The sequence below is a fragment of the Homalodisca vitripennis genome, unplaced genomic scaffold (genome assembly GCF_021130785.1).
Source record: "Homalodisca vitripennis isolate AUS2020 unplaced genomic scaffold, UT_GWSS_2.1 ScUCBcl_10038;HRSCAF=18735, whole genome shotgun sequence".
NCBI lineage: Eukaryota > Metazoa > Arthropoda > Insecta > Hemiptera > Cicadellidae > Homalodisca > Homalodisca vitripennis.
Window position 1 is genome coordinate 326 of NW_025786153.1, and position 13,830 is coordinate 14,155.

General features: G+C 40.8%; 1 long non-coding RNA gene across 1 annotated transcript; it reads left to right on the forward strand.

Moving 5' to 3' along the window:
• The first annotated feature begins 3,247 nt into the window (after window positions 1-3,247).
• LOC124374774 lies at window positions 3,248-13,269 on the forward strand. Its single transcript, XR_006923608.1, has 3 exons — window positions 3,248-3,356; window positions 5,223-5,340; window positions 13,105-13,269. It is a non-coding gene; the product is annotated as an uncharacterized LOC124374774 (long non-coding RNA).
• The last annotated feature ends 561 nt before the right edge of the window (window positions 13,270-13,830 follow it).

Here is a 13,830-nt window from a genome sequence, read left to right on the forward strand (position 1 = left end):
AAAATATGTTAATTAATAGTCAAAAATGTTACTTTCGCCTCAAATAATACTGAAAAATCCCAGGCTTTTTTGACGTAGTTAATGTATGATCAGGGAAAGGGAAAAACTTGGTTGTGTCAGAAATCCCATAGTTTTTAAAGCAATTATACACCACGCAAACCATAAAATGACGGTGTATACCACAATTTAGCTTTTGGAAGCCATATCTGTACCTGTTTAATATAAATTTATAGTGATCGTTTTGATTGTTATTTGTACGTTTTCTCGTGATGTATTTTGATTCAGTTTTTATATGTTATCCAATCAATTCAATGATATCTTTCTTTACACAATCCATCGAAGAATGGTCTACAGAAATCCAATTTATACACTAAAAAAGCAATGTGTATAAGGCTCAGTTTAAAAGAAGTTGTTAAAAAGGCAGGATATGTAAAAAGGAACAATATCTGTTTGAATTGAAGGTTATAAACAAACATGTTTTTTTTTTGTGACCAATTTTGTAAGGTAACAACATTAAAATGAGGTTCTTAATGGACGCGCGTTACAAAATAGTCGTTAAAACAATAATAGAAACACTCATCTAAGCAATAAATTGTGGGAATTTATCAGCAAAAGCTGGTTTCAATCTTTTTCTTAGAATTGTTTAGTCACACAATCCTAAGGTTCTCCTAAACAGCATTGTTGAAGATTCTTGTCCCACTGAAGGAATTGTTCTTTATATACTGTGGCAGAAATATTTTGTAGCGTATCTTGGAAAAAGTAATTAGAGATGCAGAAAGATAAAATAAGAAAAAGATTAAAATTGTTATTAGTGCTCTTAAATTTGCAGTTGTCACTTGCATGATGTTGAGGTTTGGATAGATAAATTTCTATATTGTGTATCTTTTTTTAATAAATTGCAGAGTTTAAATATAAAAAAATGTTTTTAATTTTTCAGGAAAATAAGTTGCTGTTACTAGTTGGGTTTTGGACAATTCGCACGGAAAAACATACATTCCTCAACTGCAAAAGGATTGGCTTCGAGGTAATTGTTTTTGTTTCGAAAAGACTTATGGCTTTAGACAAGTAGTCCAGCGAGTATTCTAAATTGTAATATACTTATTTGCTATCAGACAATTATAAGCAATAATGTTGACTAAATAAAACTTTGTTGTTAGACTAGCTAACTATCACTTTACTATCAGTTAATAGTTGTATAATAAATAACTCTTTCTAGAGTTGTTTGATCGAGATAAGAGTTAAGAGCTACACTCCATTAAATTTACAATCAAAGATGGGAAATAACAGGAAAATGCTCATCAGGAAGTGGACTAATAACAATAGCAATATACAATTTTGCTGGGCCGTTGTTGTGTTGTTGAATTTTTCAATATTGTAAATTGCCTAACTATAAAATAATATATCTAGGAGGCTTATGACAAATTTAGTTTAATTTTATACATGGATTGTACAGAATGTAAAACTTCATTTGCTAATACAAAATCAAACATATTAAACTTTATTCAACATTTTTTTAAACAGACTCCTTTTTACAGAGGAATAACATTTCTCAATGTAGGTTATATTATAACTCATGAATATCACATACACTGTCATAGTACATGTTATATTTTTGTTCTTTTATGTAATCAACTGTTCTGTGTTAAGATAGTTTGATGTAAGCAACCACTATTTTTAATTTGTTTATATTTAGTCTTGAAAGCATAGAGTAAGCTTGATAGTAACAACACTTCTTATTTCAACCTTTTCTGCAACCACTGTTGAGCACAGAGTAAGATAAACTTTGTAGAAGCCTACGCCATTTAGAAAATGTTATTTAAACATTGTAGGTTCTCTCCAATCTTTGAAAAACTCTTTTAGTTCTCATATAAAGCCTCTCTTCTAACCTTGTATACATTTTCATTTATATTTGATTGTCTATATCTGAATGTTCCAGAAGTGAAAAAAATATGTTTGAATACTGTTAAAACCATAATTATTGTTTATTGTTTTAGAACTCTTAAAGTACAGTCTCACAAATTAATATTACTTAAGACTGGAATGACACTTTTCCGGTGTAAATATTATATAACAAAAGTATTTTTCGGGAGATTAAACTAAACTATCCTCACACTAAGCTCTATTTCATAAGCCTTAATTTTGTAGTAATGATCAATCTCTGACTGTTCTCAGATTAAACTATACTATCCTCACACTATGCTCTATTCCATAAGCCTTAATTTTGTAGTAATGATCAATCTCTGACTGTTCTCAGATTAAACTAAACTATCCTCACACTACGCTCTATTCCATAAGCCTTAATTTTGTAGTAATGATCAACCCCTGACTGTTGTTCAGATTAAACTAAATTATCCTCACACTATGCTCTATTCCATAAGCCTTAATTTTGTAGTAATGATCAATCTCTGACTGTTCTCAGATTAAAACTAAACTATCCTCACACTATGCTCTATTCCATAAGCCTTAATTTTGTAGTAATGATCAATCTCTGACTGTTCTTGGGAGATTCAGTTCTCAACATCAAGATAATTTCATGACCAGATTAGTCTTATTGTAATTCATTCTTCAGATTGAGTTTTGGTCTAAACTAAGCAAAGGCATTTCATTGAAGGAGGTGCTCTTATAATAAAATCTACTGTAGTAATACTACAATAAGCAAAAACAGTTTGTGATAAATGACTTCTACAGAAGACATCAACACATTCAAGACCTCTCCACTCTCTTTGCATTTGGGTTTGAGCTGCTTACACATTCTTGCTAATGGAAGCAGAATGTGTTTGGATTCAGTTCGTCCCAGAATCCAACAATAGAATTGGTATTATTAATACATCTCTGTTCGTAAATAAGTGTATTCAACTTGTATGCTATAATCATATTGAATTACTTTGTCTGCTTGATCTTCTGCAGAAAATTTGGAGCATCTCTTCTTTTATCATTGCTCACAACCAAGTTCTCCAGATTTGTCAGCAAATAGTAGTAATTAATATGTTAGAATGTGGGCCAACTCTTTTAGATAGACCACAGTGTATTTTCAAGCTTGCTGATGGATTACGTATTGTTTGAAACAGTGACCTGTGTGTTTCAGAACCTGTTGATGACACAGTGTCAACAGTAGGGTTCACCTGAAGAATATGGACCAAACTCTTTTTAGATAGACCACATTGTATTTTCAAGGTCACTGATGGATTAGATATGTTCGAACAGTGGTTTGTGTGTTTCAGAACCTGTTGTTGACACAGTTCCAACTTGTAGGATTCAACTCCATTACGCTTAAGCACAGAGGCTTCACTGTACTCATCTATGACCTAGGTGGCAGTTCACAGATCAGAGGCATCTGGCACAGGTATTTTGTTGATGTAAGTAGTCCTTTAGAATTATACCTATGATTAGTAGTGATGCACCAGTTTCAAATGTATGGACTGATATTTGCATCAACAGTGTATAATCATACTTGTGTTATAAGTATATAAATAATGTACAGCAAATTGGTGTGTTGTCAAAGTGTAGAATACTAAAACTAAAGCCAACATTAATTGAACTTATAGTAAAACAATAATAAAATTACGAAATAGTTCAATGTTACATCATTGTTTGATAAGAAATCACTTTATTTCAGTGCATAATTACATAAAATTAAGTAATTTAAAAGTTGTAACTGGATCTTAATTATATAAATTAAATTCCATACAAAAAGTGATATGCACTGGAAAAGTTAGCTGAATGCTGCAGCCAAACATGGAAATGTTTAGTTATTGAAAAGAAGGACTCATATCATTATAAGGAAATGCTTAAGAGAGATTTAAAAGTAGATTAAAGACAGGGTTAACCTTAAATTTGAAACTTATGGGAGATTAAAGTAAATACTAAACCAAGAAGATTTAAAACATATATGGACATTATTGTTCATTTTTTTTTTATTAACCTTTTGAGTACCATGGGTGTGCCAGCTCGTCGTCTGCCTGGATTCGCTAGCATCCCATTGGCACGCCAACACATCGTTCGGTAAAATTATCCATATAGTGCAGACATGCAATTTATATTATGTTACTTGCCACATATTTCACCAAATTAGTTTGTAAAGCTTTGACTTTATATTTTGTCATCCTTTGATTGAGAAATCACTATGTGAGCTATCTGCACATGAAAATACATCCAGGTCAGGATGGGTATGTGTGGTCTAAGGCACTACTCTTGAACGCGGGAATTAGTCTTGGAGTCACGGGTTTTAATTCTCGCGCCTGATCTTACAAATTTTTTTCAGTCTAGTGTACTCGTAGAGTCACTGGTCTGTGGTAAAGCCGGTGGGAGAGCCCACCTTTTATGTGTAGTATAATTTAAATTATTGAAGTTTCAAAATAATTCATAAGAAATTATATAGTTTTAAAAATAAATTAAATATTTATGATAGTTAAATAGTATTAAATCCAAGTGAACCTTTGTGATTTTTGCATTTACTTATAAAATATGTATGTAAACGTGTTTTTTTTTTTTTTTTACAAATGTTCTTGATTCTTGTTATCCATGGACCTCGTATATAATTTTCAATAAAGATTGACTCTCTTGCTTCTCCAGGACTCAAACCCAGATTTCACTTCCTGTGTGAGCATGGTACACTACACTAAAGAGTTCATACTTTTTGTGAATTAATTATTTTATATTTGGTTGTTTCTGTTACACAATGCGTTTAAATTACTAAAGTAGCATGTGATCAGAAGACCAAAATATATCTCAAATGACAAAAAGTAGTAACTCTGCGAAGATTTAAATCTGAGTTTCTCACAATAGTATATATTTATATATCTACTTGAAAGTTGTTGTACTAATAACATTAAAACCCAATAAACTATAATTAAAGTTATTAGTCATCATTGTAACAATATTATGTGATTTAAAATTAAATATTGTGCCTTTTTTATTTGTTTCTACGTTTTCTTGTGTCTTAGTTTATGGTTATTTCCTACACTGAAAATTAACATTATTTGCTTATTTTTTGTCTAAAATAAAATAATTAGTTATGAATATGTAAATGGATGTCGTATTACATAAATCGCTTTAGTAGTGTTTCAATGATACATCAATACCTTGCATCACAGAATGATACATCAATACTTTGCATCAGAAAAATGATTGTCTTAAACAGCTTGTTGAGGATAGTTTATGTTGTACCTAAATGATCCACTATTGTTATTAACAGATTTAAAAATTTTATGGTTTTGCCGTAGGTCCATGGAATCATCTTTGTTGTCGATGCCAGTGATCTGTTGAGAATTGATGAGAGCAGAAAAAGTGCTCGAGGAACTGTTTGGCTCACGATAAACTTGCTGGGAAGCCCTTGTTGTTGTAAGTTGACCGGAAAACTAGCTATTTAAGAACAATTCTCTCACAATACGTTCATCGTAATTACATTTTAAATATACAAAAATTAGTTTTTACAGTGACTATGACATTGTTGAAATGTACTTGATTATTTCATAACCATGAACTTTTAGAATTATCAGACATTAACGCTTGTCAGCGTAAGTGCTTCTTGTTTCGTATTACAACACAGACAAAATCCTTGTCTACAATTCGATATAGAGGAAGTTTCACAAAAACTTCAACTCTGTATGTTATCTCATTTGAAATTTATCATGTGTACAGATAGACACACAATGATAGAGATATGTTTCCACCATCAACTGGCGGGAGAGGCTTTGCTAAATGCTGAGACAAAAAATTTCGGAATTGGGCTGGTTTTAAAAATATGAATAGGTTTACCAAAATTACCAATACATTTCCTAGTATATCTTTCAAAAAATCAAGTTCATTTGTGACTGAAAAATCATGCAATAAATACAAACTGTACTGTCTAGTGACAAACATTTAATTACTTACTTTACGTTTCCAGATCTAAAATTCTGTCTTCCAAAAATGTCATTTTGCCTCTAAAAGGTTTTTTCATGTTGCACGGCTGATCCGTCCATGGGCAAACCAACAGTTGGCCAGTGTTGGGATAGGAGATCCCATCTCTGCAAGTTTATCTTTGCATTTTGGTATTTCTACCCTTGTTCTGTGTATTGAGTGTCTCCACACTATATATGGTAGTTTTTCACCAGGTGCTAGTTCCTCCTTGGGTGGTTACAGATGAGTTTGTGAGAGAGGATTTCCACCTCGCTATGTGATTGCTTGCTGGTGATCTTTCCGATATAGTAGTTCTACCAAGAATCCCTCAGGGGTAAGTCCGGCTTTCGACTACACGGGAGGCCTCCCCTTTCTTCGGGGAGGCTGGCGACCCCGGGGCTACCTGAGCCTAGCTGTGAGACTCTCCTCACAGTCCTTCTAGAGCTAAGGTCTTTCTTCTCTCTTTCGGATCTTAGCTCGACATCTTTTATCTTTTCTGGGCAAATCTCACCCACCTCTTCTTTTTCTTCGACCCCACGTGGGTGTCACTTCCTCCTTCTTTTTCGACCGGCGCATACCGGAGAACCCGGGGAGTGTCCCTGAATTGTCGCAGGGACTGATGTGTGCTTTGCACTGCCGATGGTGTTTTCTCTGGTATGACGCCCAGGAGCCAGCCCCTTCGGGCCCTAGTCAGGAAGTGCGCCATGGATGCAGAGGTCGGACTCTGCATTGCTACGGTCGGCCCCCGGCACGTCTGGTTTTCCGGTGTGCTGGGAGTACGGAGAGGTCGGGCCCCAGGGAACTGGGGTTAGAGGCTCAGTCCTCGAGGGTACACCCGTTCCCGATTTTTCCGGGCCGCCCTTGTCGCACGATGCGCTGGTAAACCTAAAGTATGGAATTGCAAAAACCCATCGACAACGATACAGAAAGGTTGGAGAAGGAATTCCCCCCTCTCCCTTCGTGTACTGCAGACCCGTTTGCTAAGAGTAGTCGTTTATTAAGGTCCCCTCCTTCGCGACCTCATAGCGAGACTCCGCCTTCGGCATCTCTGCAGGCCATGGCTTCCTGTGCCTCACAAGAGACGGGTACACCGGTTGTCTCTGATGAGTTTCAGTCGGAGAGGAGACAACCAGTCAGAAGTCAGGAAATATTTTTTCCCTTGGCTTCCCCCGATGGGAAGAACATGGAGTATGCGGCGGACACCATCTTCACGGAGGTAAAGAGGATGAAAGACGTCCTTCTCGACATGCGAGCAGCTACGTCGAGACAAAAGAGCCTAAGCACGGCAGTCAGGAACGGGCATATGATCTCTCTGGAGTCGTCTCTAGATCTGATCGGTAACATTTTTGGCAGGTCTGGAAGATATCGATGGAGAGACTGCAGAGAGAAAGTTGCGAAAAAGAGACTCAGGCCCCATCACCATCTATGGTGGCAGCAGCCTCTACCACGGCTGGGGAAAAGAGCGGGCCGGAAGTCCCCCTGAACATCCAAGGGAGGAAAAGCGGCAGAGAGAGACGCCGGAGAGCCTGCTTCTGTCAACGAGACAGAAGAGAGCGAGTTTCGCCCGGTAGTCTCAAAAAGAAAAAAAAGGAAAGCGAAGGCCGTAGATAACAGCGGGAAGAGGCAAGACCTACCTCCACCTCCTCCCCCACAAGTAAAGAAGCCGGAGAAACTCCCGCGTTCCAGGCCTGGGAGGCAGGTGGTGATTGTCAAGCCTAAAGCTGGCAAGTCATACGCCGAGATTCTTGGTGCAATGAGGGCTGGAGTTACTCCCGAAGAGTCAGGCACCGTGGTACGCCACATAAGGAAGACTGTCACGGGAGGAGTATTACTGGAAATCGCAAAATGCGACGACAGAAGGAAACTCCAGGAGGCGATACAGAAGGCGGTGGGCGACAGGGGCGATGTTCGCTCCATTGTTCCTAAGGCAAGGCTAGAGATCCTAGATCTGGATGCCTTGACCACCGAAGCCCGACATCTCGGACGCCCTAAGCAGGGAGTTTCCTGTCCCTTTGGTGGCGAAATTAGGGTTACCCTCTTCAAGCCTAACTGGCAAGAACAGAGGAAGGCCGTGGTTGAGCTGCTCGAGAGTGACTCCTTGACAGTACTCCAAAAGGGGAAGATCAAGGTCGGGTGGGTCGTCTGCCGGATTCGGGGCCGTGTGGAGGTGGACAGATGCTTCCGCTGTCTCGGCTACGGTCACACTAGGAGGAACTGTTCCGGACCGGATAGGAGCAGTAAACTGCTGGAAATGCGGCAGCGCCGAACACAAGGCGGCGGGTTTGCACGGGGGCTCCCTTCTTGCGTCTTATGTACCGGAAACCCTGGATCAAAGACAGATCATGTTCCAGGATCAGGTGCCTGCGGGGTTTTCAAAAAAGCCCTAGACGACAGGAAAAGCCCGTGCTAGGCCACGAAAATGATCCGATTTATCCAGGCCAATCTGCAGAGATGTCACGCTGCGGACGCAATCCTTGAACAGCTGGCCTGTGAGACCAAAGCCCAGATAGTGATCGTCAGTGAACCCGTCCGAACCAAAACCAGCTCATCTTGGTTTTACGATGGACTCGGCACTGCGGCTGTTTGGATCGCAGACAGTCGTGGGGTCCGCGTACGGAGTCATGGTTCCGGTGACGGTTATGTCTGGGTTAAGTTGAACAGCGTTACCATTTACAGTGTGTAACCTCTCCCCCAATTACTCCGCGCGAGGAGTACCTGGAAAAGTTGGAAGCGCTGGAAGACAGTCTCCCGAAGCGTCCCTGGGAGTGTTATAGTGGCGGGTGACTTCAACGCCCGTGCGGGTCGAATGGGGTATGCCCGTGACTAACGTGAGGGGAAGACATATATTTTGGGGAGATGGTGTCTCGAGACTCGATTTTGGAAGTCGCGAATAGAGGGACAAGGCCGACCTTCCGAAGCACTCTCGGTGAGTCAATACCAGACATTACGATGGTATCGGCCGATTTGTTTCCTTTAGTAGCGGAATGGCGAGTGATGGACGTCTACACTGCTAGTGACCACGAGTTCATCGCTTTCCATCTCATCGATAATCGGCTGCCTGCGGCTAGCGAATACCCCGAAAACACTCTTGGCTGGAATCTGGCTAAGCTGGACAGGGGAAAACTTGTCGAGCAGCTAGATCGTAGTATCGAGGCTGGTGTTCCGGGGTTTCCCGAGTCCACTGAAACAGCTGAGGTTGAGGCTTATATCGACTCTTCCATGAAAACTGATAGAACACGCTTGCAATTCGTCAATGCCTCGGAAACGACCTTACCGGGGCCGTCGCCAAGCCTTCTGGTGGACGGACGAAATTGGCGAGCTCAGGAGAACTGCACTAATGTGCAGACGTAGAGCGCAGCGAGCTCGAAACCGGCCTGAAGCTATAACTAGGTCGGCAGAGCACAAGGCTGCTAAGAAAGGCTCTGAGTGCAGCAATTCGTTTGAGCAAAGCACGATGCTGGCGTGAGCTCTGCCAGGAAGTGGACTCGGACCCTTGGGGAAGAGGATACAAACTTGTGCGAAAAAAGCTAGGAGGAATAGGGAAAAGCACGGAAATGCCTGCTGGAATGATTTCGACGATCGTGGAAGCTCTCTTCCCAAGTCACCCTGTAAGGCGGGAGGAGAGAGTAGCGAGAGAGACCGGTACCAGACGTTCCCATTTTTACGGAGCAGGAGCTTGTAGCGGCGGTGTCTACCATGCGCAACAAGAAGGCTCCTGGACCTGATGGCATTCCAGCTGAGGTTTTGAAGATTGTGGCGGCGAGTTATCCGCTCTTGCTGCTGAACATGTTTAATGCATGTTTGGTAGCGGGTGTGTTCCCGTCGCGCTGGAAGGTTGCTAGGTTGGCGCTGATCAGCAAAGGCAAAAGTGATCCGAACTCCCCGTCGGCATACAGGCCACTTTGTATGCTTGACACCGCGGGGAAGCTCTATGAAAGGTTGCTGAAACCCAGGTTGCTGTCCGTCCATCGAAGCCGCCGGAGATCTCTCTCCCCGGCAGCATGGCTTTCGAAAGCGACACTCAACTCTGAACGCCATTACAGAGGTGATCAGTGCCGTCCAGCAGGCCGAAACAGCTTGTCACCAGGCTCGGCCGATTGTGCTGTTGGTTACACTTGACGTAAAAAACGCGTTTTAACTCTGCTCGGTGGGAGGACATGCTAGAGGCGTTGCAGCGGGACTTCAGTGTGCCCGACTATCTCCTGGTCATTGTGCAGGACTACCTGAAGAACCGACGGCTATTGGTAATGAAACCAAAGACGGAAGGAGAACAAAAGAGGTCACTGCCGGTGCGGCTCAAGGGTCTATTCCTCGGCCCAGAACCTATGGAATGTTTCATACGATGGTTTGCTTCGCCTCGAGATGCCCCACGACGTCTACCTCGTGGGTTATGCTGATGGACGTGGCTGCAGTCATCACGGGCGAGGACGCCGGACTTGGCACAGTTTACGCCTTAATCAGGTAAGTGATTCGGGTCAATGCCTGGATGACGAGCCATGGACTTGAGCTGGCGGTCTCCAAGACCGAAATCGTTATGCTCACTCGACGGAGAATCCCCACTCTGATCTCTATGAATGTGGGGGGTGTCCGAGGTTCGGACAAGGACTGCGGCGAAGTACCTGGGTGTGTTACACTCGACTGCCGTCCTTCGGTATTGGAAGCACATTCAGGCGGTGTGTGACAAAGCCTCTAAGGTGGTTATGTCCTCTCGGCAGGCTGATGGTCTAACGTAGGAAGCCCTAGGTCAAGTAAGAGACGCCTCCTCATGTCTACTGTAAACTCAACCCTTCTGTATGGCGCAGAGGTTTGGGCGGGTGTCCATGAGGATAAGGGCGATACAGTCAAAAGCTGTTATCGGTACAGAGAAGAGCGGCACTTAGGGTCGCCTGCGCCTATCGCACCGTTTCCGGTTCAGCCGTGGCGGTCGTGGCTGGGGTGATTCCTATTGAACCTGCTGGCCATCGAGAGACAGACCATCTTCCGGGAGGCTGCCGAGCGGGGTAGAAAGGATGCCTTGGCTGCTGCCAGGGCGGAGACTCTGCAGGTTTGGCAGCGGAGGTGGACGGAAGGATTGGACGGCCGCTGGACCTTCCCGTCTCATTCGAGAGCTTCAATCCCTGGATAGATCGTGGCCACGGGGAGATAGATTTCTACCTGTGTCAGTTCCTGACGGGGCACGGTTACTTTAGGAAGTACCTTCTAACAGGATGGGAAAAGTCAGGTCGCCTCGGTGTGCTTACTGCCGGAGGAAGATGATGATGTTCATCACACCTTCTTCGCTTGCGGGCGCTTCACCGAGGCCAGGCAAACGCTCGCCACCACAGTTGGTGATGTTACGGCAGAGACCATTGTGGAGATGATGCTGCAGAATGAGGACGCCTGGAATGCAGTCACCACTCACGTACATGCGATCCTTCATCAGAAGCGTGAAGACGGATGCCTGGGCTGACCCCTAGCTTCCGAAACAAGTAGTTTTGTCCTGGTTTGAGACATAAGACACACGGACCAGGCAAGATGTCATCCGAAAGGGTTCCGGCCTGGGCTCATCCGTGGCCCGTAGGGGGTTTTAGTGGGTAGTCCGCAAGGGAGTCCCACACTCCGTGCGCAAATGCATTCCCCCTACGTAAAAAAAAAAAAAAAAAAAAAAGTTCTACCAAGAAAGCTCTTTCAGGATCGCAACCGTTGCTCCGCAGGCTGGTGACCATGAAAGGGGTTACGGAGGTCTGTCTATTGTTTGGTCCTTTCTGCATCTGTAGCAATGTCACGCCGGATTGATGTAGGGCTACATCTATAATAGGGTATCTTATGTACTGGGATTGATTTTAAACATCCCGTTACGGATGACTTCTAGATTAATGAAACATTTACTGATTTTCGTATGTAGCAGGAGCTATTATCGTGTGTACAGACAGACAGAAGTTGGATTTTGTCTTCAACAACTCATGAGAGGAGGATTCACTCAACAATATATCAATTATACAGGATGAATAAAAATGTGAATATTAACTGTTTAACAAGTATAAATCTATAGGATACAAAACTGCTATTTTCAGTTACTATCACAAGATTGCTAGAGCCCACAAAATACCAAATTTTGAGACCAACATAAAAAATGTTTAAATTTAAACCCCATCATGTTGCACATTATTTTATAGGTCTTTATGACAAGCAAAAAACTCACTATCTCAAGCCAGCACAAAATGGTGGCTAATTGAAATATCATCATCTCTCAATACATCTGAAAGTACTTGTAACATAACATTTTCAAAACTACCATAGCGTATCCACAGCCAACAAAGGAGTACGTGATAAATTGATAAAATTTGTTATGTTATTTTATGGAATACATTTTTTAGTGTTTTCTGTTAGTGGTTTATTAGTCTAAATGTTTATTAAGTGTTCTGTTTTAATGAATTTGAAACATCTTTAAAATGTCTTTGATGTTTGAATGTAAAATGGTAGTATTACAATAGTAACATTTCAAATTACATGAACCTAAAGATGATCCAGGTATGTAATGTATTATGATTAAATTAGGTTCAAGAAGGTATACACAATGGGAAATTATTATCATTGTTCAATATTTTAGACTGTATTGGAATGATTTAAACATGTAAAAACAATTGTAAAATGATCAGGTATTAAGCTGTTTTTAATACTTAGAACATGTTGCTTACTAACTTTATTAACTAAATTTATATAGTTATCATATCTGGATAGTACTGTTTTTTAGCTGTTTGTATATTTAATTAAAATATCATAAATCTCAAATGGTTTCACTTGAATCATTTCAATCTGTCATCACCAATGAATATGTGTTCGAAATGTTGAATACTTTACTGGTTTCTTCCTTTTAAACTATTTTCTGTTTGAAAGAAATCCTATGTAAATTATCTATATTGATTACAACGAAAAAGTGGATTCTTATTACATTCAGTTTCTCAAATTCTATCAATCCTTTCCTTGGGTTTCAGAGCTACTTCTTACCCACATTACAATTATCTGAAATTTATTTGATGATTACATAAGGTTTTGTAAAGTGTTACATCAACATTTTTTTAAATCGCACACTGTTTGATCTAATACAAAAATTATGATGTTATCACTGTCAGTTTTCAATAAAACGGTGGCCAGATGTTGACGTATAAAAATGAAGAAATTCGTCAATATGATAAGTAGAATTTATTGTTAGTTTAATTTTAAGTTTTATTTGTAACATACCAGACTGGCAAACAAACAAGACCGGGAGGGTGCTCTGGACGAGATTGACATCGTGGAAAGGCTAAATGTGGAAAGCTTAGTGAACCAGCAGAAGTGTCCTACGCTGGTGGAGACATGCTCTGCTGCTGGCGCCCCTGGTGGCCACAAGCCACACCTTGACAGCGGCATCCAAAAATGGCTTACCGGTCTGTATTTGAAACTCTTAAATATTTCCCATTCGCTAGTTACTCCTAGAGAATATTTAAATCATTTGAAAGTACATCTTACAAGTATTTCATTATGAATTGTATAGTGTTTTTGTACAAGGGTAAATTCAATTATAAATGGTCGTTTATTTTTTTACTTTTATTTGAGAACCTTATACACTTATTCTTTTAATATTTTTTCATTATACTCCTCCTGCATGAGCTACACACTTTGGTAGTTTCAGTATTCTTTGGTCATAGACAGTTTGAGGGCGAGTTGTAAGCCAAGCTTTATACAAGGCTTGCGCACATGCTCCTCGACATCTTCATTGCTCTCAAATCGTTTTCCTCCCTGTGATTTCTTCATAGGCACAAACAAAAAATATATAAGGAGGGTGCTCAAGAGTTTTTCAGTCAGATTCTTCCAGTGTTTCCCTTGTATAAGCTGCGGTGTGGGGCCTGACATTGTCATGGAGGAGAATGGCATCTCTGACGGGAATGTCTTTCTTTTATTTCGATAAAAACGCTTTCGCCGACCGTAAAC